The 24094-nt window shown below is 37.2% G+C and overlaps 1 protein-coding gene and 1 long non-coding RNA gene across 8 annotated transcripts in view; one reads left to right on the plus strand and one right to left on the minus strand.

Moving 5' to 3' along the window:
* Nucleotides 1–22102, plus strand: part of LOC102951587 (cytochrome c oxidase assembly protein COX18, mitochondrial) — a 46793-nt gene extending 24691 nt beyond the window's left edge. For 3 of the 5 annotated variants that reach the window (XR_006216945.1, XR_006216947.1, XR_006216946.1), the window contains 5 exons: nucleotides 15014–15160; nucleotides 17569–17739; nucleotides 18129–18280; nucleotides 21729–21808; nucleotides 21948–22038. The gene's annotated coding sequence lies outside the window, so the exon portion shown is untranslated. Of the gene's footprint in view, nucleotides 1–15013; nucleotides 15161–17568; nucleotides 17740–18128; nucleotides 18281–21728; nucleotides 21809–21947 lie in introns of all 5 variants that reach the window. The other 2 variants (XR_006216944.1, XR_006216943.1) reach the window with 1 other exon arrangement.
* LOC102950905 lies at nucleotides 315–22019 on the minus strand. Of its 3 annotated transcripts, none has more exons than XR_006216948.1 (4): nucleotides 21929–22019; nucleotides 21476–21599; nucleotides 7613–7754; nucleotides 315–490 (listed from the first exon to the last, which is right to left on the minus strand). It is a non-coding gene; the product is annotated as an uncharacterized LOC102950905 (long non-coding RNA). The 3 variants fall into 3 exon arrangements; XR_006216949.1 differs by having other exon boundaries at nucleotides 7608–7754; XR_445672.3 differs by lacking the exon at nucleotides 315–490 and adding an exon at nucleotides 1861–2248.
* Nucleotides 22103–24094: the final 1992 nt, after the last annotated feature.

Consider the following 24094-nt stretch of genomic DNA (forward strand, 5'->3'; position numbering starts at 1 on the left):
TGTGAACTATAACTTGGTCACTCTGCCTATTATCTTAGAGATAGAAAACTGATGATAAGGAGAAATTGTTAAAGGAAAGTTGGGCACTTGTTCCAACATGGCTTTTTTTTAACCACTGGAGAAATGCAGGTGTCTGCTGTTAACTGATGAGGGAAAGCATGCCCTACCTCTTTCTCAGCTGGAAAAACAACAACAAAAACACACACACACACACACACACACACACACACACACACACACACACACACAAAACAGAGTTGCAAATGAGGTTCATTCAGCTCTCAGTTCAGGTTTGCACTATAGTTTAACCCATATAACATCCATTGGGGGTGAGAACTTAAGAATGACTTTCTTTATTTTACCCATTTCATTCTCCATTCATGTAGGTGAGCTTTCACTTATAGCCTCCAATGGGGGCAGGGAGGGTGGTGGCATAAGTCCATCCTCTTCATCACAGAATCTTATCTGGACAGTCTTTTTTTAAGTTTATCTTGAGAGAGAAAGCAAGAGGGAGGGGCAGAGAGAGTGAGAGAGAGAATCCCAAGTAGGCACTGCACTGTCAGCTTGGAGCCTGACACAGGGCTCGAACCCATGAACTGTGAGATCATAACCCGAGCCAAAATCAAGGGTTGGATGCTTAACCGACTGAGCCACCCAGGCATCCTGGACTCTCCTTGAGCTATTCCCATGGTCCTTGATCCTCTTAACTACTTCTCTTTCATCCTAATCCCAACCTACTCTGTTGTGGGTGCTCCTGAAATAGGTCTCCTTTTCTGTTCCCCAAGATTTCTGTGCTGGACAGGTCCAGAAGATAGAGGAGGGTAAAAGTGCTAGTCTGGCTGGAAAGTAGAATATAAATTTTAAAAAGATCTGACACTTTATATTATAGATGTTTATTTCCTATCAACATATCCCTTTCCTTTTATATCTTACATTAAAAGCCTGTCCTCTGCCCAGCACAGACAGCCCGCATTCTATCACCTAGGTGTAGAAGCTTTCAGCTTCCAGGAAATAGGGATGGGTGAAAGAAAAACTCACCTCACTATGTCAAACAAAAAATAAGGTGGCAAATGTTAGCTTGGTCAACTTCCTGACACCAATTTAGAAACTTCACATCCACTATCTTTACCCCCACTTTCTCTCCTGGTACTATAAAACACATGTCTTTTTTTATTATTTATTATTATGTATCATTTGTTACTCTTTTTTTGATGATCCCTCCAGCAGGGACCTCACTGCCATGCTTAACTTAATGGTTCTCCTCCATCATCCAGCATTGCTTAATCTGTATCTTTCAGTATTCCATGTTACTCTCTCTCCCTCCTATCTCTCTTCTCCCATTCATACTCATTTTATTTATAAGTCATTCATACTAGCTGTCTCCACTCTCTCATTCTTCATTTCCCCCCAGTTTTCATCACTTTGACCTTTTGATTTGTGCTCTAGTTCACTAATTTGTTCTTCAGCTGTCTCTGTCCTTCAGGTGTGTCTACTCAGTTCATCTACTGAGTTTTATTTCAGTTACAGAATTTTAAATCATAACTAGTCTTATAAATTTTTGCACCAGCCTATTTTGCTACAAGAATATGGTATCTTTTTTTATTAACGCTTCTAAAGATATTAATTATACTTTAAAAATCACTCTCGGGGCACCTGGGTGGCTCACTTGGTTCAGTGTCTAACTTCAGCTCAGGTCATGATCTCATGGTTCATGAGTTCGAGCCCCACGTTGGGCTCTGTGCTGACAGCTCAGAGCCTGGAGCCTTCTTCAGATTCTATGTCTCCCTTCCTCTTTGCCCCTCCCCTGCTCATGCTCTGTCTCTCTCTTTCTTCCAAAAATAAACATTAAAAAAAAAAAAAAAAGAAAGAAAAATCACTCTCAGTTTGTTGTATTTATTTTATTTCCTCAGGAGTTAGTTCTGTGTATTTGGATTTATGCTTATGTTTCAGGGTGTGATTTTTGCTTAACTATTTGGTGATTCTTGGTTGTGTTTTTGTCTTTGACTTAACTTTCTCTGCTAGCTTCTGTTATTGTAGCATCTTCCAGTAATTATGAGGAAAAGATACCAGGTCTTCTATGGAGAGTGCTCCTTGTAACTCTTGGGTGTAGCTAGCCATTCAGGACATAGCTTTGCTTTGTGTGAGGGCACGGCAAGAGGACAGCTGTCTGGGAACCAGGAAGTAGGTTCTCAGCAGACACCAAATCTTCTGGCATCTCATCTGATCTTGAATTTCCCAGTCACCAGAACTGTGAGAAATAAATTTCTACTGTCTATAAGCCACCCAGTCCATGTATTCTGCTATAGCAGCTGGGGCGGATTAAGACAGCATCTGAGTTGGTATAAGTCAAGATTAGAAAACTCACCACCAGCCTTCTTCAAGTATTCAGGAATCTATTTAAAACTGTCTGAGACAAAGACATCTGAACTTTGAAACGACTGGAATTGTTGCCCAGTTTTTCAACCTTCAGTTATGCTCAGATAGCATATCAGAGACTTCTCACTAAGGATATTCATTTCTGTGTGAAATTAGAAATAATCTTATAGGGCACCTGGGTGGTTAAGCATCTGACGTCAGCTCAGGTCATGATCGTGCAGTTCATGAGTTTGATCCCAGTGTTGGGCTCTGTACTGATATCTCAGAGCCTGGGAGCCTGCTTGGGATTCTGTGTGTCCCTTTCTCTCTGTCCCTCCTCTGCTCACACTCTATCAAAAATAAATAAACATTAAAAAAAAAAAAAAAAGTAAGAATCTTAAGTTTCCAAAAAAGACAGCTGACTCGATTTTTTCTTGTCTTTATAATGCAATACAGTGGAAATGAATGAGGCTGATGGAGAAGATAATGTCATTGAAATATTCATGACAAAATTAATGAGAGAAAATCACATTATAAAACAATATGTGCAGAGATTCTTTAAAAGGAAAAGCTAGGGGCACCTGGGTGGCTCATTCGGTTAAATGTCTGACTCTTGATTTCATCTCAGATCAAGATCTTATGGTTTGTGAGATTGAGCCCTGTGTCAGGCTCTGTGCTGACAGTGCAGAGCCTACTTGGGATTCTCTCTTCTTCTCTCTCTGTCCCTCCCATGCCTATGCTCACACTCTCTTATTTAAGTAAATAAACTTAAAAAAAAAAAAAAAAGAAAAGTTAAATGCTTATAGAAAGGATAAACCACAAAATATAAAGTGATATTTTCAAGATGTTAAGATTTGGGGGATTTATATAGCCTTTTCTGTGAAGCTAAAATTTATTTAGTGAAATGTATTACTTTTGCCATCATAAAAAGTGTTGCTGTACACACATTTTCAGAAATCTATCTATTTGGATAAATCAAAATCCTATATAATTGTTCTGGATCATTAAATAACATCCTAATTCTTTCATGCACAATTGTAGTTTTAATGAGTTGCTATAATAATTTAGGTGATTAATTAAAGATTGAGCTAAAATTATACCACTTAGGAGACTCATGATCAACTTATGGTAAAACAAGAAAACAACGTCTAATGTTGAGCCTTTTATTCTTTAAATTTTCGTTTTTGTATCTTATAGCAATAGCAAGATAGCAATTGCAGCAGTGGGTAGGTGGGCACAGTTCTGAGAAAAATATTGCAGAAGTGGTTCTTCATTGCCAGCAGAAGTTCGTTGCTCACCCTGCAGGCTGTCTTAGGCAGTAGCCCAACACTGCCCACTAGTGGTTTGTAGAAACAAAGCATCAATGCCAATAAAGGGCAGGTGTTTTGCGTAAGCTTTCTTATACCTAGGACTTTTAAATTAGAATGAAAAGTTGTTTATGCTTATAGAGTTTTGCAATTCATAATAAACAGCCTCCTTATTTTATAGATGAGAAAACTGAGAAGTTAAATGAATAGCCTTAGATCCCACAGCTACATCGTAATAAAGATGGGAGTGGAACCTGGGACTCCATTGTCCCTAGCCAACATAATTTTTGCCAATCTGAGCTACCTTAGCTTTAAATTGGTTGGCTTAGAAGTCCAAGGTATTTGTCAAACATAGTCCTGAGTTGTAGACTCAATTATGCACAGGAAGCTCATGGCTCCTCATTATTTTCAGCCATCCCTTAACTTTGCCTGGTGATTTGTGATACTTTGGATATAGATAGACCTTTGAATTTTGGGGACCTATTTATTTATTCAAGTTAATGTTACATAGATGAGATGTGCAGATGGTTAATTTAAAACATCACCCAGATATTTGGTTATTGCTGATGAGATAAAGCCAGCACAGGAAGGCTAAACTTTCTGGAAATGCACTCCTTGTCCCTGATAGCAATGGTAACTGGCAGAGTCTAATAACATTTATTGCAGACATATTTTCATTGTTAAAAGGGCATGTTGTTTGTTGAGTTAAGGCTTATGTGGAATTATTATGGTTTCACTTTCCTGATCTCCTTGACACCCACAAGTAGAATTGTGGCCTTTATGTTGTGCATTTTCTTGTGGAAGAGGCACAAGTGAAGAAACCACAAAGGTGTTAACAAGTGAGATGGTGATACAGCAAGTCTAACAATTTGACAGGATGTGTATATTTGCATATCTCCTCTTGATTTGGCCTTACTTCCTCCCCCGACTGCATTTAGATATGGGAGCACTTGATTAATTTTCAAGTCTGTGATTAGAGGGAAACTCAACTGCATTTTGAACTGACTTGTAGATAGAGTTCACTGAAGTGAGAGTCAGACTTATGATTAATGCCTCTAGGTGGTGCCTGTGACCTGTATTTGGATTCAGTAGCTTATCAGAGACAGGAAGAATACTATAGAGGAGTGTGTGTGTGTGTGTGTGTGTGTGTGTGTGTGTGTGTGTTCCACTTTACAAGCTCTGTAGGGAAACAGTGTTAAAGACCAAAGAGTGAGCTTGGGGACCCTTTGTGGTTACTCAGTTTTTATTTTTCCAATATCCTTTGTTTTTTCCCTCCTGGGAAGGAGAATTCACGAAGTTGACATAAAGAAGGAGGTGAAACCCAAGGAAGAAATTTGGAATTTTTAAAACTTATGACTAGCAGTTTATGTTTTTAGGGGTGAAAAAAATGACTCTTTCATGTATATATTGCATCTAATATTTGTCTAATAAGCATATGCAGAAGGCATTCTGTTAGCATGCTACTCTTTTTCTGTGATGTGTCTCTATAGCCAGTCTTTTTCTCTCCCTTTGTTTTAGCCCTCTCTACTGTTTGCAGCTTGGGAAGGTTGATTTGATCACTCAGGTGTTTTTTTCTGAGTTGACCTCCTGTGTGATCTGGAGGTTCTGTTAGTGTTACAGTGTAACTAAGGTGTATGTCCATGTATTAGTCTAGAAAGCAGAGCTGGAAGGACCTTTAGAGATCAGCAAGGAAAGGAGTTTTCAGATTCTCCGTTTGTGTGATCAATAACATTTCAAGCACAGATTGCCTAATCATATCTTGGGTTTAGAATAATTAAATAAAACAAACAAATAAAAAGGTCGCATAAGTCTGTAATTAACAGAGCCTGGATTGAATTAACAGAGGCTCTCAACTGTTTACAGATTTCACTATCATTCTACCATATCCACTCTTTCAGTGAATTTCAGTGGATTTTCAGTGATTTCATAGACCAAAAATTTGGGGAGTCAGTTTAGGATTGGCAGTGTTTTACTTAGGACATTAAAGCCACCCCTAATATCATGTCACCACTACTTCACAAAAGAAGAGATATTTTAACACCATGTGGGTAAGAAGGATTTAATCTCAGAATTGATGACAGTCTTTCGATTTAGTAATATATGTAAAACTCTACATTGTTCATTTCACCAAGGACAAATGAGCTCCTCTTAGTTTATTGGTAATCCATGAGCAGCAGTAGAGAACTATCTAGGACAGTCTCTTCATTTTTTGGGTGGAGAAACTGAGACCCAAATAAATTGACTTGTTTAAGGTCATATGTCTTGCAAGTAGCAGAGAAATGAGTTTTCCTTATTAGTTCAATAGTTAGAAAATTGGATGGCCCTTTCCCCATTTTTCTTTTTTTCTGCTGTTGCTGAGCGAAGGACACATACAAAAGCTAAGAAAAGGCAGTGTATGTCAGGCAGAAAATAGATCCCATAGTGGAATTTTCAATTCTATGTCATAATGGTATTTTTATTTTCTATGAAATCTAACTTGTTTCTTTTTTTCCTTTGTCATCTGTTTCCTTCTTTTCCAGGTTTCCCCCAAGATTTACAGAGGTATAATTGAAAAATAGAAGTGCATATATATAAGGTGAACAACATGATGATGTGATAAGCATATACAATGTGAAATGCTTATCACAATCAAGATAATTAACACATCCATCACCTCACATAGATACCATTTTTTGTGTGTGTCGTCCATTTTGTTTCTGAATCCCGTTTAGAAATATATCAGTACGTATTTAAGAGAAAGGAATAATGTTTACTGAGTACTTGCTCAATTACAGGGATTTTGCTAGGTGTTTTGCATAGTTATTTAATCTTTGCCTGTCTCACAGCAACATCTGAGATCTGGATGAATAACATTAAATGCCAAAATTTCCCACACCATTGATTTTCCTCCTGTTCGGTATTTTCTTTAGAAATACAGAACCGTATCTTCTTGCCATCTGGAATTAATTGTATTATTGCCTATATATCTACACATTCTCCCTCGGTCTTCATTTTACTACAGCTGTGGTCAAAGGAGGGGCTTTTTAGAATTACCAGACAGTGCTGGTGGAGGGAAATAAATCAAGATGAGCTGCATTTGTATGCAAATTAATGAAGGGGAAGGAGAATCAAGTCAATGAATGCCATTTCCTCTTTGGGAATCATTCCCCATGTAGCAAAATGGGTGAAAGTTCCCAAGTAACCAGTCTTCACTAATATGACCACCAGGGGGTGTTCAATACTGTCAGATTCTGGTGGTTCTATCTCCAGCAAAATCACAGCACAAGTTTTCTGTAATTATGTCTTTTCTCTCTGTCCATCCTTTCTGCTTTAGAATGGGATCATGAGGCAGATGTTTTATCTTTACTATTCCTTGACTTTTGGAGCTTTAATAATATTCCATAGAAAATAAGTAGTCCTTTTATGAGATTAGACTATATATTATACATGAAATTTTGAATTTACTAGTTACGTTGACCATTGCTTCTTAGACTTACTAGTTACCTTAACCATTCTAGAACCCTCCATGAAATGATGGAGGATAAACATGCCACTGGAAGGCCCTCTGCCTCTCACCTTTAATTTTCTCATTTTATTTCATTTGGTTCCAGGCCATCCTTTACATCCACATTTAAATTCCTTTCTTCTTAATAAAATATTTTCTGGCTATTTGATTCTAGAGAACTTTCTTCTAAACTCCTACAGTTCCTAATTCTCCACATAGTCCTGTATTGTCTAACACCATTAGCTTCTGCATTGTTGCTTTCTTTCCTCTAGAAGGTTAAGAACTCCTGGAGGAAAAGCCCTGCAAAACCTTTTCCTCAGGCCACAACAGTGTAGGAGTGAAACTGTGGTCTCAATGACCATGGCAAGACATATTTTCAGGCTTCATCCTCACCCACTGTGTGAGAACTCCACCTCCCCCAGATGTGTCCAAACTAGCTCTACAGGTCTGCCTGAGCTTACTTCACCTGTCGGTCGCTGTCAGGAGGAGCTGGTTCTGGCTCCTCTCTCCTTCAGGGATGCTGTTGCTGGGGCCACAAGAAGCATCTAGAGTCCCTGCTGTTGCATCTGCAGTGCTAACCAGCAAGCTGGTCTCCTCTCCGGTTCCTCCTGCAGAACAAGATTTTAGTGCTTATTGACCTTTATTTACACTTTTTTTTTTTTTTTAAATGAACAGCTATCTCTCTTTTTTTCTCCAGTTTACAAAATCCAAGGCCCTTAACAAAAAGTTTTAAATACAGAAATGTTTTTCTCTGTGTTGAGGCATTAGTGTATGTGTGCGTGTGTATATGTGTGTATATATATGTTTACCTAAGACTTTTTGTTTTTATGAAACAGGTATATTACTGTATACTTTACATAATTTATTTCACAAAAGCCTGTGTCCATAAAGTAAAACAGTCTTTCTATGAAACATTCAAGTAACAATGGCTTGGGCACCAACCAGACACAGGAGCAAAAAATTCACGCTTTTCCCTGGGTGTTTTTTTCCAAATATCTTGAAACTTGCCAAGGTCTCTTATACTCTTACCTCAATTCCATTCCCTAGTTGCTTACCCACAGCTGCCTTCTGAAACTGAATACAGCCCTGAGGGCCATAGGCTGCATTCCTAAGCCCCAGGAGAATTCTGCTATGAACTCTACTGCACCCAGGCATTTCCTCAATGTGGAGGCACCACTGTCATGGTGTTCCTAATGGCCTACTGCTCCTGGTGAAAATATCTATGGATCCACACTTTGAGGTTTGAAAGAGGATACTTCTCAGCATCATGCTTCATTGAGGTGCCCACAGTAAAAATACATGCCTCAGGCTAAATAATTTTTGATTCACTTATTGATTCATTGACTCACATGTTTTTTTCTTTCATTCAAGAAAAATGTTCAATGAGCATGAACTCCATGTCAGGGACAGTGCTAAAGAGCTGGATAGACATTGCCCATCTGGTGTCCTCAGAGGACCTGGGGGTGGTGGTGGTAAGAGGCTGTGTTGGAACAGGTTCCAGCATTAGATACACACCGGTCCAGAAACCCACTTTCCTTTCAATGACTTTGGCCTTAGGTCTCAGTTTGGGTGATCCGTGGCCTAACCTTTCTTATGTGAGTTTCCTTGTGGACAACACCTTATCTTGTTGACATCTGGCTTGGGTTTGGATATCTCCATCCTCTCCCACCCTAGCTCATCAGACATGTTTTTATATCTTTGACTCTCTCAAGAGTATGGCTTTGGGATTCATTTCATTTTTTACCAGGATGCCCTTTTACTTCATACACATTTATAAAAGCAAATGGTTCTACTCTACCAAAAAGACCTGGGCTCTAAATTCAGTTACTGTGTTGAGAGAGACATAATTCTTTTAATCTACAGAATCTGAGCCCTGATTCAGATGTAATATCTTGTAATAACTGTGTATATAATTTTGAATTCTTTTTCTCCTCCTTTCTTCCTCCTAACTTAACTTTATATATAATAAATGCTAGCAGATATTATTAAAGATTCTTGAAAACATATTTTAAAACCTGCATAATCACCCATTGTGTGAATGTCCCATAAATGATTTCACCATATGATTGGGGAGTTTGTGTTTTGTTTGTAAATTTTTGCTGTTATATAAAAAATCTTGTGATGAGAAACTTCAGATATAAATCTCAGTCCACACGTATTTCCTTAGGAATAACTTCTAAGAGTAGAGTTACTTATTAAACAGGAAACTTTTTTCCATAATTTTTCACCAATTTTTCTTTCTGCCAGCAATGTATGAGAACTATCCCACTGCATCTTTATTAACTTTTAGCATGTATTATTTTGGCATTTTGATAGAGGCATTGTTTTAATTTATATTTTTTGATTACCACTAAGAATGTACATTTTAATATGTTTGTTGGCTTTTGTATTTCTATTAGTTTTTAATGCTTTTCATGATGATTTATGAGCTTGCTTTATATGGTAAAAATACAATGGCCCTTTGTCCTAATTGTGCCAAGAGTTCTTTCTCCATTATGTTGTCTTTTCATTTTGGTTATAGCATTTTTGATGTGTATAAACTTAAAATTTTTATATGTCCAAATTTTTTCATATTTTTTGTGATTTCCTGACAAGTATAATTTACATCCAAATATCAGCAAAATATTCACATATTTTTCTATTTAATTGTTTTATTTTAAAGCCATTTTAAAAACATGAAGTTTACTAGATTTTATAGAATCTATCTCTTCCTCAAAGATTGATCTAGTGTACCTTACATTCTTTGTTGAATAATTAATTTTCCCTCTTGTTATGATGTTGACTTTATGATATGTTCTTTTATGAACGATGGTTATTCTGAGTTTGTCAATTTTGTTTTAGTAATCTGCCTGTCTCCCAGTACAACACTGACTTAATTACTATGATTTTGTTTTTAAGTTTATTTATTTATTTATTTATTTAGAGATAGAAACAGCATGAGTGGGGAGAGGCAGAGCGAGAGAGAGAGAGAGAGAGAGAGAGAGAGAGAGAGAATCCTAAGCAGACTTCACACTGCCAGCCCAGAGCCTGATGTGGGGCTCAAACTCACCAAACCATGAGATCATGACCTGAGCCGAAACCAAGAGTCGGACGCTTAACTGACTGAGCCACCCAGGTGCTCCAGTATGATTTTACAATAAATGCTAATATTTGGTAAAGCAAGACTCCTTTATTATTGCATTAAGAAGTTACTCTGCACTCTTGTCTATTTATAGTTCTAGGCTAAATTTAGAATAATTTTATCCAGTTGGGATTTCTCATTATTCCATTCAAAAAGTGTTTATGGAGTCCTTCACCGTGCCAGGCATTCCTTATTCTAGGTGCTGGGGAATGGAATGCACTTGTGTCCAAGATAGACAATCACTGCTGTCATGGGGTTCATGATCTCTCAGAGGAGACAGACGGTAGACAAATAAAGGAATGGCTGTACGGTGCAGTATCAGGTGGCGTTGGTGTGACAAACAAAAAAGCAGGGCAACGGCAGAGAATGATGGAGATGGTGTTAGAGAATGTTGTTCAAGAATATTTCTATGAGGAGGCCATGAGAGAGTGAGTGGAAAAGAGTAGTCACAGGCAGAGGGATCATGGGTTCCTGGTGCCAGAGGAGCGGGAGGAAGGCTTGTGTGATCCGAAGGAATGAGGGGTTATAGGGATGAGGTCAGGAATGGAGTCAAGGGCCAGATCATGTGCAGCCCTGTAGGGCCTGAAGAATACTTTGGATTTTAGCAAGTGTTTTGATTAAGATTATGAAACATTTATAACTTACTTTGGGAAAGAGTTGATATATTTTCAGAATTCCATTTTTCCTTTGAAGAAAGTAGTCTCTTACCATGTTTTCGTTTCCTTTTATCCCTTCACCTCCTTCTACTTTACACTTTATAGTAAAAATATGTCATTTTGTTTGTGTAGGTTCCTCACATGTTTTTGGGTCATTTCTAGATATTTTATATATGCTTCATGGTACTGTCAGTGGAATATATATTCTATTGTGTTTTCTAACATACTTTCTGGTGTACAAGAAAATGTGGATATACATTGTATATCTTACACTTGAGTACTGAATTTGAAATTTTCGATTAATTCTTTACCAGTTTTGTGTAAACAGTTTTAATTTCATCTTCCATCATAATGACAGTATGTCCTCTCCATTTACATAGCTCTACCAGATCAAGAGTGATATTGGATAGATATCTTTGCCTATTTACTATTTATGTAAATGCCTCTAGATTTATTTTTAATATAAGGTTATTATTTTAGAATATTTATTTGCACATTAAATAATTTCCTTCTAGTTCTAGCTCTTAAAAGTTACTTTTTTCCCTGTAAGAATGATTTACTGACTTTCAGATTCCTTGTTAGCATCTTTTGATGATTGTATGGCTTTTGTTCTTTGACTTGCAGATTTAAGGAAAGATTTCTAGAAAAAAAAAAGATTTGTAGATTTCCTAATATTAAACAATTATTGGACCCTTTAAATCAATGCTGTTCAGGGGCGCCTGGGTGGCTCATTCGGCTAAGCATCTGACTTCGGCTCAGGTCATGATCCCACAGTCCATGAGTTCAAGCCCCGTGTCGAGCTCTGTGCTGACAGCTCGGAACCTGGAGCCTGCTTCAGATTCTGTGTCTCCCTCTCTCTGACCCTCCCCTGTCCATGCTCTGTCTTTCTTTGTCTCAAAAATAAATAAACGTTAAAAAAAATTTAAATCAATGCCGTTCAATTATGGTAGATGTTTGCTCTAGTCTACTGATCAATTTACTTTGTTCTTATTTTATTTGGTCCTTGTCAAATTCACATAAGTAAGACCAATTTATAACTTTTGTATTTTGGACTCACTTTGGTCACCTTTGCTATTTTGGTTATGAAATTAACTGGATCACCTACCAGTAAAAATGTCTGGTCCTAAAATCTTTTACTGGATATAATTAGATGATAACCTTCAATTTCTTCAAAGCTTATCGATCTTCTCTTGTTTGATATTTTTCAAGCCAGTTTTGATTCCATATATTTTTCCTCTCAACCTTTTATTTCATTGAGATTTGGGGATTTGTCAGCACAGACAGTAATTATTTAATTTCAGGAAAATCTCTTTTCATCGTAAGGCCCTTCTTGTCCCTGTAATTTAGACTTGAGACCATAGAGGCAGGACTGGGGTGATCTGAGAGACTGACGTTGGGCTCCACTCATTTGTCCTTATCTCATTATCTATGAACAAATATATTCAGATGGAAGCAAAGGGAGGCAGAAGGAGATGTTTAATTATTGAACATGGATTTCAAAAAAATGCATATTCTGAATACTTTAACAACACAAGGGCTGGTACATGATGTAGACTAGTGTAGATTGATATAGAGGGTTTTGTTGGCAGACCACCTAGGTTTAAAACCAAACTCCATCACTGACTAACTGTTTGACCTAGGGAAAATTGCTGTGCTTCCCTGTGCTCCAGGTTTTTCATTTGTGAAATGAAGATTAATTAATTTGCTGATTCAACAAATATTTATTATATTTATTGAGAGTCTCCTATGTGTTAGGCACTGCTTTAAGATCTGCAAATGCCTCAGTAAAAAAAGTACTTGATCTTTGAGTGTATCCTACTTGGAGTTCTTGAGCCTCTTAGATATACAGATTAACTTTCCCCACCTTCATTGAGATATAACTGGCACATAACATTGTGTAACTCTAAGGTGTATAATGTGCTGATTTGATGTACTTACATATTGCAATATGATTATCATCACAGTGTTAGCTAACACCCCATCATTTCACATAATTGCCATTTCTTTTTTGTGGTGAGAATATTTAAGATTTACTGTTTTAGCAACTTTCAAGTGTACATCATAGGATTGTTATTGATTAATCACAGTGCTGTACATTAGATCCCCAGAATGTATTCATTTTCTAACTAGAAGTTTGTACCCTTTGATGAGCACCTCCCCATTTTCCCTGTCTCCCAGCCCCTGTTAACTACCATTCTGCTCTCTGTCTCTATAAGCTCAGCTTTTATAGATTCCACCTATATCATATAATATTTTTCTTTCTGTGTCTGACTTATTTCACTTAGCTAATGTCCTCAGGGACCATCCATGTTCTTATAAATGGAAGGATTTCCTTCTTTCTCATGGCTGACTAATATTTTATTATGTAGAAATATAATATTCATGTGTACATATTTATGTGTATGTAAATATATATATTTAATACATCTACTTTATCCATTCATCGATCAGTGTTCATTTAGGTTGTTTCTATATCTTGGCTATTGTAAATAATGCTGATATGAACATGGAAGTGCCCATACAACTTCAAGATCCAATTTTATATCCTTTGGATGTGTACCGAGAAGTGGGATTGCTGGATCATATGGTAGTTCTATTTTAGATTTTTGAGGAACCTCCACACTGTTTTCCATAGTGATTGTACCAATTTACATTCCCACCAGCAGTACACAGGGGTTTTCTTTTCTTCATATCCTCACCAGCAGTTGTTACCTCTAATTTTCTCAAGGATAGCTATTCATTCTAATAGGAATGAGGTGATCTCTTACTGTGGTTTTTAATTTTTTTTAATTTTTATTTATTTTTTATTTTGGGAGAGAGAGAGAAAGGGTCCACAGATCATGGCTTGAGCCAAAATGAAGAGTTGGACACTCAACCAACTGAGCCACCTGGGCACCCCTCAACCTTTTTTTAAAATCAAATTTGAAGTTATTGGTCACTATTTCTTCACATTTTTTTTCTGCCCCTTCCTCTCTGTTCTTTCCTCTGTGACTCCTGTTGTACATACTTTGGTAGCTTGTAGTTTCCCACAGCTGCCAGAAGCTCTGTTCATTTTCTTCATTCATTTTCCTTTCTGTATAATCTCAATTGACCTGTTTCCACATTTTCTGATTCTTCTACCAGTTCTGCCATGAAAAAGTAGTTGGGAGTAACTTTGGGGTGGGCACTTCTTTATAACACATATGGAAGTCCTCTTAAATGACATTTGAGTTGAGACTAGGTCATAATAAAATCTGGTTTCCAAAGGTGATGGGTTATTCTCCAACTGAATTGCAGACTCTCCCTCCATGGGTTGGAGAAGGGGGTTTGATCCTTCCCTGGGCATCTCCACACACCAGTGCACTTGATGGGAATTTCTGTGTTCCTACTTTAGCTCTCCAGATATGCTATACAGACAAGTGTTCTAGTTCTAAGAACTTTATTTTTTAATAACTCGTTGCCAATTGTTCTAAAACCCCTTCCATTTGCAAAGGAACTTTTACGATTTAGGCAGACATGAATTTTTCATAGAGAAGTAGGAGGACTTAATTATAGTTTCAACACACATTGGCATGCTTGGAAGTATCCAAAAGGAAGTCAAAGAATTTTGAGAATTTAAGCCAAGATACTTATTTCATCTTAATAATGTTGTGGCTTGATGTTATTTTACCAGTAAATATTCCCATAAGTATCAGATAATTGGGCTTTATTCTATGGCCTGAAGGCCAATATTCTTGGTGCAACCAACTGAAAGACTGAATTCCAAAAATGGAATTTCTCCATGGAAAATATGTTGTTTCCAGCCCTTGGTATTCACACCTAAGGCGTGTTGGCAGCTGTTCTTTGGCCAGCGGAAACAGGCATGGTGGTACATAAAGGCAGTTTCTATGGAAACCTGAACCCAAATGATACTGGGGCTGTGAAGATCAAAGGCAACACCCTGAATTGTTTGGAGAGCCCAATGAAGGTTTCAGAACTTTATCGTTCTCCACAGAAAACACTACAGCCAAGAATTTGAAATGCTTTCTTCTCCAGGTGCATTAGAACTATGTGCATAAAATAGAAATTTGTAGTTTGCTCATGAATTTATCTGTTCTAATTATTTTGCCAGCTATTTTACAACATCCTTCTCTGCCATAAAGAGAATTGTCATCTTCCATTAATGCTGTGATGAATACGGAAGTGTTGATACCACTTCAAGATCCTATTTTCATTTCCTTTGGATGTATACCCAGAAGTGGGATTGCTGGATCATATGGTAGTTCTATTTTTAATTTTCTGAGGAACCTCCACACTGTTTTCCATAGTGATTGTACCAATTTACATTCCCACCAGCAGTACACAGGGGTTTTCTTTTTTTCACATCCTCACCAACAGTTGTTACCTCTTATTTTCTCGAGCATAGCCATTCTAACAGGAATGAGATGATTTTTTACTGTGGTTTTTAAAATTTTTTATTTTAATAAATAAATAAAGCAATAAGACACACAAAATATGCTGAGCCTATAAATTTGGTGGCAGAGATTGATTTATTTTCATAAACCATGGATAATCTATTCAGTGTGTTATTTTTCCCCATACACTCTTCTTCCTATATACAAACACCCATGTTGCCAGATGCACACACAGCTAAACCACAGTTCTACCTGTAAAGAACATTTTGACCTACAGTAGTATTTTCTCACATTAAGTGTCATCCTTACACTGATTCTTTGTTTAGTATTTTGATACAAATCCCATTATCACAACCTTAGCAGAAATTAAAGTGGAAGAAAATATATTCCCATGAACGTGTCTTCCCAAGAGTGCATTTTGTTTTTATTTTGTGGAGCTTGATGTGTACTCGTTTCTTCTGACAAGCTCCCAGTTTATTAAAGTCCTGGTGAATGACAAAAGAGCATTTTCTTCCTGGCTAGTGCAGATTGTCAAGATAAAATCTCTGAACATACTACATTTGTCTGTGGGGATTTGCATCCTTGGTTTCAAGGGCCATTTTAGAGTCAAGTGGATATGTTAAGGTTAGTTGAAGTAATCAAAAGCATCATATTCACCATGAAGTAATGAAATGAAGACTGGATATGTTTATGCCAAGATTTATGATTAATTTGTGCACATGAAATATGGAGGGAGGGAATGGTATAATTTGAAGAAGCTCTCTATGAAATACTTATTAAACCTTACAAGGCCTTTACTTCTCATAGACATCCAGAACCAAGTAATCAAGCTACCTAGACCGTATTTATTAGAGTCTAGTTTTCTTAACATTCCTGAAGGGAAAAGTTGCTTTTTCCCACCTTACAGGAGCACTCCATCTCTGCTTCTCCTCTCTGAGACACAGAGTACCAGCCACATTTCCAGGCTGGTTCTACATATTTTCTTTACTTTTCACTCCTGCTTTCATCCCTCACCTATGAGGGGCACACTTGCCAGAATCTCCTCTCATCATACCTCTACTTTTTCCTTTCCCCACCACAAACAAAGGACTTTTGACTCAGAATTGTGATAAACCTCAATCTGGAATTTTCACTTTTCTTCTTGCAAAGCATTACGTTTTAATAGTGAGCTATAATATAACTAAGGTTTAAATCAAACTGGCAAATTGGCTGTTTGCCATTTAATACACAGAATCATAGGATGAAAAGATATAGAAGGGAACTTGGAGAGTATTTATCAGTATTTTGCCATCATTTTTCACTAGAGGACTTCTGCAGAGGAAAAAGAGCCAATTCAGCAGATGTCTGGAGGCACAGAGAAAGTTCCAGTCAGAATGAATATAATATATAATGTCTTTGAAGTTCACTATTTTAGCTTTAAAATTTTCTGCAACTTTGAAGTTGATACTAAATTTTACCTTTACTTGTTTTCTAATAAAAGTAGTTCTAGAATTACTTACCATTAAGTATAGTGGTCCCTATTTTTCCTTCACCTTTGTGTAGCATCTAGCACGTATCTTTATACCTTGAGGAGAATGTAAACCCCAATACAAAAAATACAGACTGGACAATTATATCCTATGGTAGGTGAGTAAACTGAGACCTAGAAATGTAGAAATTTGCTTAAGATCACCATGGTAGAATCAACATGAGAATTCAAGTCTAATGGCGTTCAGCCCAGTGAGCTTCTCATCAAACTCAGACATATGTTTCAACCTGATATCTTTTCCACATGTGTTCCTGGAAACTAAGGTTTCTGTAAGTCAGGAACATCTTTGGAACCTGACTGACCTCACTTAACCTGGTTTTCATGCCGTATAAGGATTCCTGAAAAACCACTGTAAGAGTAATTGTGTGTCTATATATGCCTCTTTCAGTAGCTTTGCTCACAAGGGGAGACGTGAGGGTGTGTGTGTGTGTGTGTGTGTGTGTGTGATAGCAGGTGAAGTAGGGAAATGGTGAGTGGTGGTGGTGGTGGGTAGCATTCAACAGATCATTTTTTTCCCCATTTTCTGAAACCACTACTTTTTCCTGAAACCCATTAGTCTGGTTTTGGCTTTAAGCTGCTGAAGGAAAGCATTATTCAGGGAGTACTGCAGGGGCTGATTCTTGTGGAACTCATGAGAGTTAGATTTGGCTGATGTCAAAATTTTCATCAGATTTTGAATTTTCAGAGACATTTTGTACTCTGCTTATGAGATTGATATAAATAGTTTTGTTCTCTGTCTCCCAGATAGAAGCATGGATAAAAAGAAGAACTTCATTTGTTCCACATGGAAGATAACAAAATATATTTGAGTGATTGGATGGATGGATCTTTGTGGATAATCATTAATCAAATTTACATAACCATTTTCATGAATAAGGGAAAATTTGCTATTCTAAGCTAAGTTGACAAAAAGAGGTAATACTATGTCCCTTAAAAAATATAGTACAAGTGAAATGTACACACTCTAACCAACCAGGTAGAAATAAGGAAAAATCCTTATTGCTTCCTTTCATAGGTGAGATTAGAGAATTCTGACTTTTCTCTTTGGTCAGGTGAACCATTCATAGGTATTATGTGAATGCCTTTATCAAATAATCCTGGACTTCTCAGGATACCTATTTCAGTGCCAGCCACTCAGATAGAAGTTGGGAATATAAAAATAGCTAAGGTCAGTTGTGCCTCAAGTTTCTTACAGTCCATTGGAAAGACAAGTACATGAATAACTAACCATAGTATAACACAACAAAGTTTTATGCTGGTGGTACAAATGAGAAGAGAGATTCTGTTAATTGTTGTTACTGCAGGGGGCTACAGAGGGTTTCACTGAGAAGATAAGTTGTAATGCAAGGATGTATTAACTTGGAAGTGGAAAAGTGGAAGGAGAAAAGCGATGGCAAGGCGATGGTTGGAAATGGGAGTGTGCCATGATCTGTTGAGGAAATGGCAAAGAAAAAAGGTAAGTGCAGGTTCGACCAAGAAGGGCACTTATGGCATGCCAGCATGAACCTGGGAGCCAGCCAAGGTTTTAAACCGAGAAATCATTGATTGGGTTTGGGCTCTTTAAAAAGCTATCTCTGACAAGAGCTTGTAGAATCGATTGGGTGGTGGGTGGTGTGAGAAGATTAGAGAAAGGGGGACCAGTGTTATCTAATTCTGTAACCCTTTTTTCTTTTCATACAAACTCAAAAGTTGCTAAAAATAAAGGAAGGTTTTAGAAAAGCTGATTTTATCTCTGATAGGTGAGGTGACAATAAATAGAGATAAAATGAAGTTGCATGCAATGAGAAGGGGAAGTGCAGGTGCAGGAATTGTGTGAGGAAAGACTAAAAATCTCTTTGAAACAAGACATTCAGAAACAGTGATTTGTCCAAGGTTGTAGGGATGTTGGAAGCCATCACAAAATGATCCTTTAGCCAATTAGAGAAGAGTGAGAGAGCAGTGAGAAGACATATCCGTATTGTGTATTTATTCCATATGATGTAATGTTAAATGAAAAAAGATATAAATTTTTTTTAAGTAAACATACTCTCTGCCCTCACATAATCACAGCCTCCCACAGTACCAGCATCCCATATTAGAGTGGTACATTTCTTGCAGTTGACGAACCTACACTGACACGTTACTGTCCCTCAAAGCTTTGTAGTCCACATTAGGGTTCCCTCTTGGTGTTGCACATTCTGTGGATTTTGACAAATGTACAATGACATGTATCTACTATTATAGTTTATTACAGAATAGTTTCACTGCCCTAAAAATCTTTTGTGCTTTTTAACACTTTTATATAATAATCATAACATTTTAAAGACATATATATGATATATATGTACGAAAGATTGGAACTAAATTGAGCAGCATGTTTTAAGAGTACTGATTCAGATTTCCTGCTCACTTATAGATTCATATTTCTTGCTTGGCCACAGGACATACTAATGTCCTTTCCTACGATCTGGCCATTTACTAGATCACTCTAGGCCCATTGGGCATGTTTTATCATTAGGCCTAAATAACAGCGAAACAGGATTACTTGTGACAGGAGACAGTTCCAGTTTTTCATGAATGTTTACAATTCATTAAAATATGTGGGGAAAGAGGCTTCATTTAATCCAAGAGCAGTGAAATAAACATGTTAAGAACATCTAAATAATTTCAATATATTCATTTTTGTGTTGGGGGAGGACAGTCATTTAGAGTCCCAGGCTCTGATATCTCCCATACTCTCAGACCCTATAGCAGCAGTGTGAAGGTGTTAAAATCCAGCATACCTGTTCTCTGCAAAGCAGTTATGGTAGTGATAGGGTGGTATTGGGGCATGGGTTGTATATGTGAAGAATCAGGTTCTGTGACTTTAAAAAAGTATAATTACCTACATGGCAGGGAAAAAAATTGAAACATTTAAAGAGAAAAAATGGTGCAGGGAAAAAACATTCTAGGAAAAAACACCTAATAATCTAAATAAACTAGATGACTCTCATCATCTTTTGTTCCTTTTAACTCTGGGAGTATCCTGGTTGGAGCAAACGAATAAAAATAAGAAATAAAATGTTGTTCAGTTATGAATGGGACAAAAAGGGATTTCCATAGTATTCTTTAAATGGCAACGATAACTTTTTCTGAAGATAGATGGATACTTGTAAGGTTACAGCTGGGATAGATCATGTTCAGGGATAGTTTTGGAAAATAAAAAGCTGCTATTTTAAATAAATACAAAATTGGAAGATTAAAAAAGGAAATGATTGGTTGTGTTTTGCTGCAAGAAAGAATAATTCTAAGAATGCTTTTTCTTTTGTCTATCTACCATCTACTTCCTATGAATTAAATATATGAATGTCTTCTTCAGAACATTGGAATGCCACCTTTTAGAATAATTTCCATTTTTTGGTAAAGGTGCTTAAATAAAGACATGTTTGGGCTATGCTTGAGAAGGCAGGAAAGATTTGGCTGTATTGAAATTTATATCCAGCTATAAATCCAGTATCTTTACCTCTTGATTTTTAAAGGCAGTGGTGAAAGGGAGCACAGCATGTGGTGAATTATGAATGAAGACACGAAAGGATTTCTTGGTCTGATGTGAAGCCAGTTCCTCCCCCACCACACTCTGTTTCTGGAGTTGTCTTGAGTCCATTATAAATATGACTCTAGTGAACCATACAAATATCTCCTTTGGAGTGTTATGCACAGTGTTAATATGTAGTCTATCCCTGAGATGCTTTTGTGCAAATAAGAAGTGCTACTTAATAAAAATCAGTGTGTGCAAGGGTACAAACTAAATATCAAACCTTCAAAGCGTCTTCATGACAGAGATTACCAATTCTGACTCTAATTCATTATTTATATAGCAAAAGCATGTGGGAGTATGTGTGAGCAGCAGTAGAGGAGTGGGGAGAATCTTCCTGTTCACATCAAAGGTGTTAGGATACCAGGGACTGTTATCAGGATTCCTTTTTGAAAAGGAGTCTCCAAGACTTTGGGGGAAAGCTAGCTAACTAACTCTCCAACTAACTAACAGCAGTGAAGGGATTCGCTGAACTGGACACTTGTGCTGTGAGTACCCTTCTAAATATATGTTATACTTAACAAAGTTTACATTAAAAAATAGTGGTGAGTGCTTTGGGATTAGCAGGCACCTAGGCCACTTGGATTAAGGCACTTAATTGAGAAAGACAATTATTGACTGCTAGTGTCTGGTGAAAATAGGTAGGCAACTCAGGTGGAGATAGCTGACAACTGGTCCTAAAGCTTGGGATCTGGTTTGCTACTGGGGAGAAATGGTTTTGAGAACATCATGTATAAATATTCTCCAACACTGCTCTGTGTGAATGTGTCCCACGTAACACCAGGAAGGGGACTGTAAACATTGAAATAGCAATTGGCTCTTTAGTTGCCAAACAAATACTTTTACGTGTCGGGATGGATCCTTGTGTGCTGGAAAGAGAAATTTATCAAAGGTGAGATATCAGAATTAGTTAAAAAGTGGGCCAGCAATAGTAGAAGCATGGCTGCCAGGAGAAGAGAATGGAAGTGACAGCAGCAAACACAGAGGATATAATCCAAGGAGAAAATGATCCCTGCAGGACTCAGTGAGACAGAGAAGCTTTCAGGATTTGAAAGAATAATTCAGAGCTCAATATTCAAATGCCACTAGGATTCTTACCTACACACTTGATTGTCCCTGTAACTTCCTCCTCCTCAGAATAGCCCTTCTCCTACAAGTGACCTGGGAAAACAGGGATTATATTCCAGTTGCCATTTTGATTGCATCAAATCTTGGTTGTTTCCTGATTGGAATGATTTCAGAAAATAAGGTTTATATTTTAAATTAAAATAGCCAGAGTGGGTGGGGTGGACTTTATTTAAAATATGTACATGTTTAATAAATATATTTATAATTTAATGTATTTATTTAGGGTATTGTGCTAAGTGTTGAGTGGAGTACCAAGAAGTTAAGACCCAGTCTTCTCTCGCAAGAAATCTAGTGAAAGAACTGGTAAGTAGTCATCTGTTTCCAGATTTTCACATCTAGGATTGGGTGGTGGTGGTAAATTATTCAAGATAGGCTAACTGGTGTAAAAACAAAACAAAACAATTCCCAGATTGAGCTACTTACATGTCATATTTTATTGCAGGTCAGTGGAGGTGAAAGGATCATTTACACTCTTTCTATTCCATGCCTCTTACATCACAAAGGGCCTTGGAGTCTTCTATGGGATCCTCTGCATCTGAGCTTCCGTTAGGGTCAGGACTGGAAGATTTTTATACAGTCTAAGCCTGAATGTCACTTCACTTCATTCTAATGGCCTCACGACCCACTGATTACAAGGAGGTCTGAGAAATGCCGTCTTTCTGCATTCCCAGAGGGAAACAAAGTGGGGTCTAGATGGCATACAACATAATCTTGTGCCATCAGAAGGGATCTCTCAGGCTTATTTTTTCTAATTTCTGAGAGTTTGAATTGGATTTGCTTTTCAGCCATTAAATTTCCCGCCTTTTAATAGGAAATAGAAGCAGGGAAGACAACACTTATCAAATATCTACTGTACATATACATGAAATCAATTAGCCCTTAACCAATCTACTGAGATGGGTATGGTTCTGGGTTACATATGTAGTTGATGAGGCTGGGAGAGGGTAGGCAGCTTGTTCAAGGACACTAGCTAGAGATCAGTGGAAGAAGTGTTTAGATCTGCATGTCTGTTTCCAAGGCATTTATTCTTCTATTATCTCTGAAGTAGGAAGTTTAGCTAAGGAACAAATACTTGTTGAATTAATTAAAAAGATAAAAGAATTAAGTTACGAAAAAAGGCAAAAGTAAGCAATGAAGAAAAAATTTTAAGAAACATTTATGGGGTTTAATAATTTTTTTTTTTAAGTAAATGTATGCTTAGAATTATAAGAAAAAGGTGCTCAGCACTTAGCTGTTGTCCCACCCTTCAACTAAACCTAGGGAGCAGTGACTAGTTCGTTCGTTCTCTCTCTTTCTTTCTTTCTTTCTTTCTTTCTTTCTTTCTTTCCTTGTTTCTTTCTTTATTTCTTTTCTTTTTTTTTTTTACCATTCATTCAGCAACTATTTAATGGAAGCTTAGCATGTATGCATCATGAGGATCAGGGATGAAGAAGACAAACATAATTCTTTCTTACACAAAGCAAGCATACACACACCTAAGCCTTAAACACCACTCTCATGTAGCTTTTGTTGGGTTTGAGCAGCCCTTTCTCTTCAGGTGCTGCACTTGAAATCTGCTGATCAATATCTTTGTTCTTTCAAAGCAGAGGGGAGACGTCCTTCTTAGAAAGTAGTGTTTTGAGAATTCTCTCTGTGGGGAAGCACAGTAATAAGAGACTTGTTCTGTATTCCTGAATGCTTCCAAACAGCAGTCTGCTTTTCTAGAAATTGTTGGATGGCTTCTCCCAGGCACAGGGGGGAGCTCAACATTTAAGAATCCTACCCCAAAGCGTCTTTGGAATGGAGTGGTTAAATTGGTTCTTGAAGGTTGAAATGTATCTTTTCAGCTCTGCAAAATCAGCTTCCTTCATGCTTGTATTCTTCCTTTTCAACCAAATGCTGTGATTTTGTACTTGCCAAATTGATCTGTGGCAGAAAGGAGACTCCCAAAAGCTGGAGATAAAGAGGAGGAAATGTCAGGTGCTAGCCAGATTTTTTTCATTAACTCTGCAGCCGGGGAGTCCCTGAGTAAAAACCATACAAGTTAAACTCAGCATTATAGAAGAATTGTCATTATTTGTTTTAAAGCTAAGATTCTAATTATAATTTTAATACATATTGACATACTAAAATAATCTATAGTACAATTAATTTTTAAATCAGGTTATATTTAATGTGTTCAGTAGCTGGTGTAGATGATCCTTTTAGATACAGACTCTCTTCCTGAAGTTTTCTGAAATGTCAGTTTGGAAAAGCACTTTCTTGTATTTAAATTCTCTGTCACTTTCAAAAATTATTAAATCCCAGCAGTGTTTCTTGAATTTTTCCCAGAAATACTCACTTTGTCTTGTTGTATAGTTAAATTATTGTTTCTTTTTCAATCATTCAACAAATAATCATTCAGCATCTCCTGTGTAGCAGTTCCTGTACTAGGTGCTTTGGAACCATCTATGAGCCAACTGGTAAAAGTCCTTGCCCTTTACCTGAGTTCTAGCAGAAGGAGATAGACAATAAACAATAAGTGTATTAGGTAGATGATGTCGTTCACTTATTTGGGCATAAGCCTCCTTCATTGAAAAGGTGACTTTAGAACTAAGACTTGAAGGAGAT

Source organism: Panthera tigris, chromosome B1, assembly GCF_018350195.1.
Source record: "Panthera tigris isolate Pti1 chromosome B1, P.tigris_Pti1_mat1.1, whole genome shotgun sequence".
Taxonomy (NCBI): Eukaryota; Metazoa; Chordata; class Mammalia; order Carnivora; family Felidae; genus Panthera; species Panthera tigris.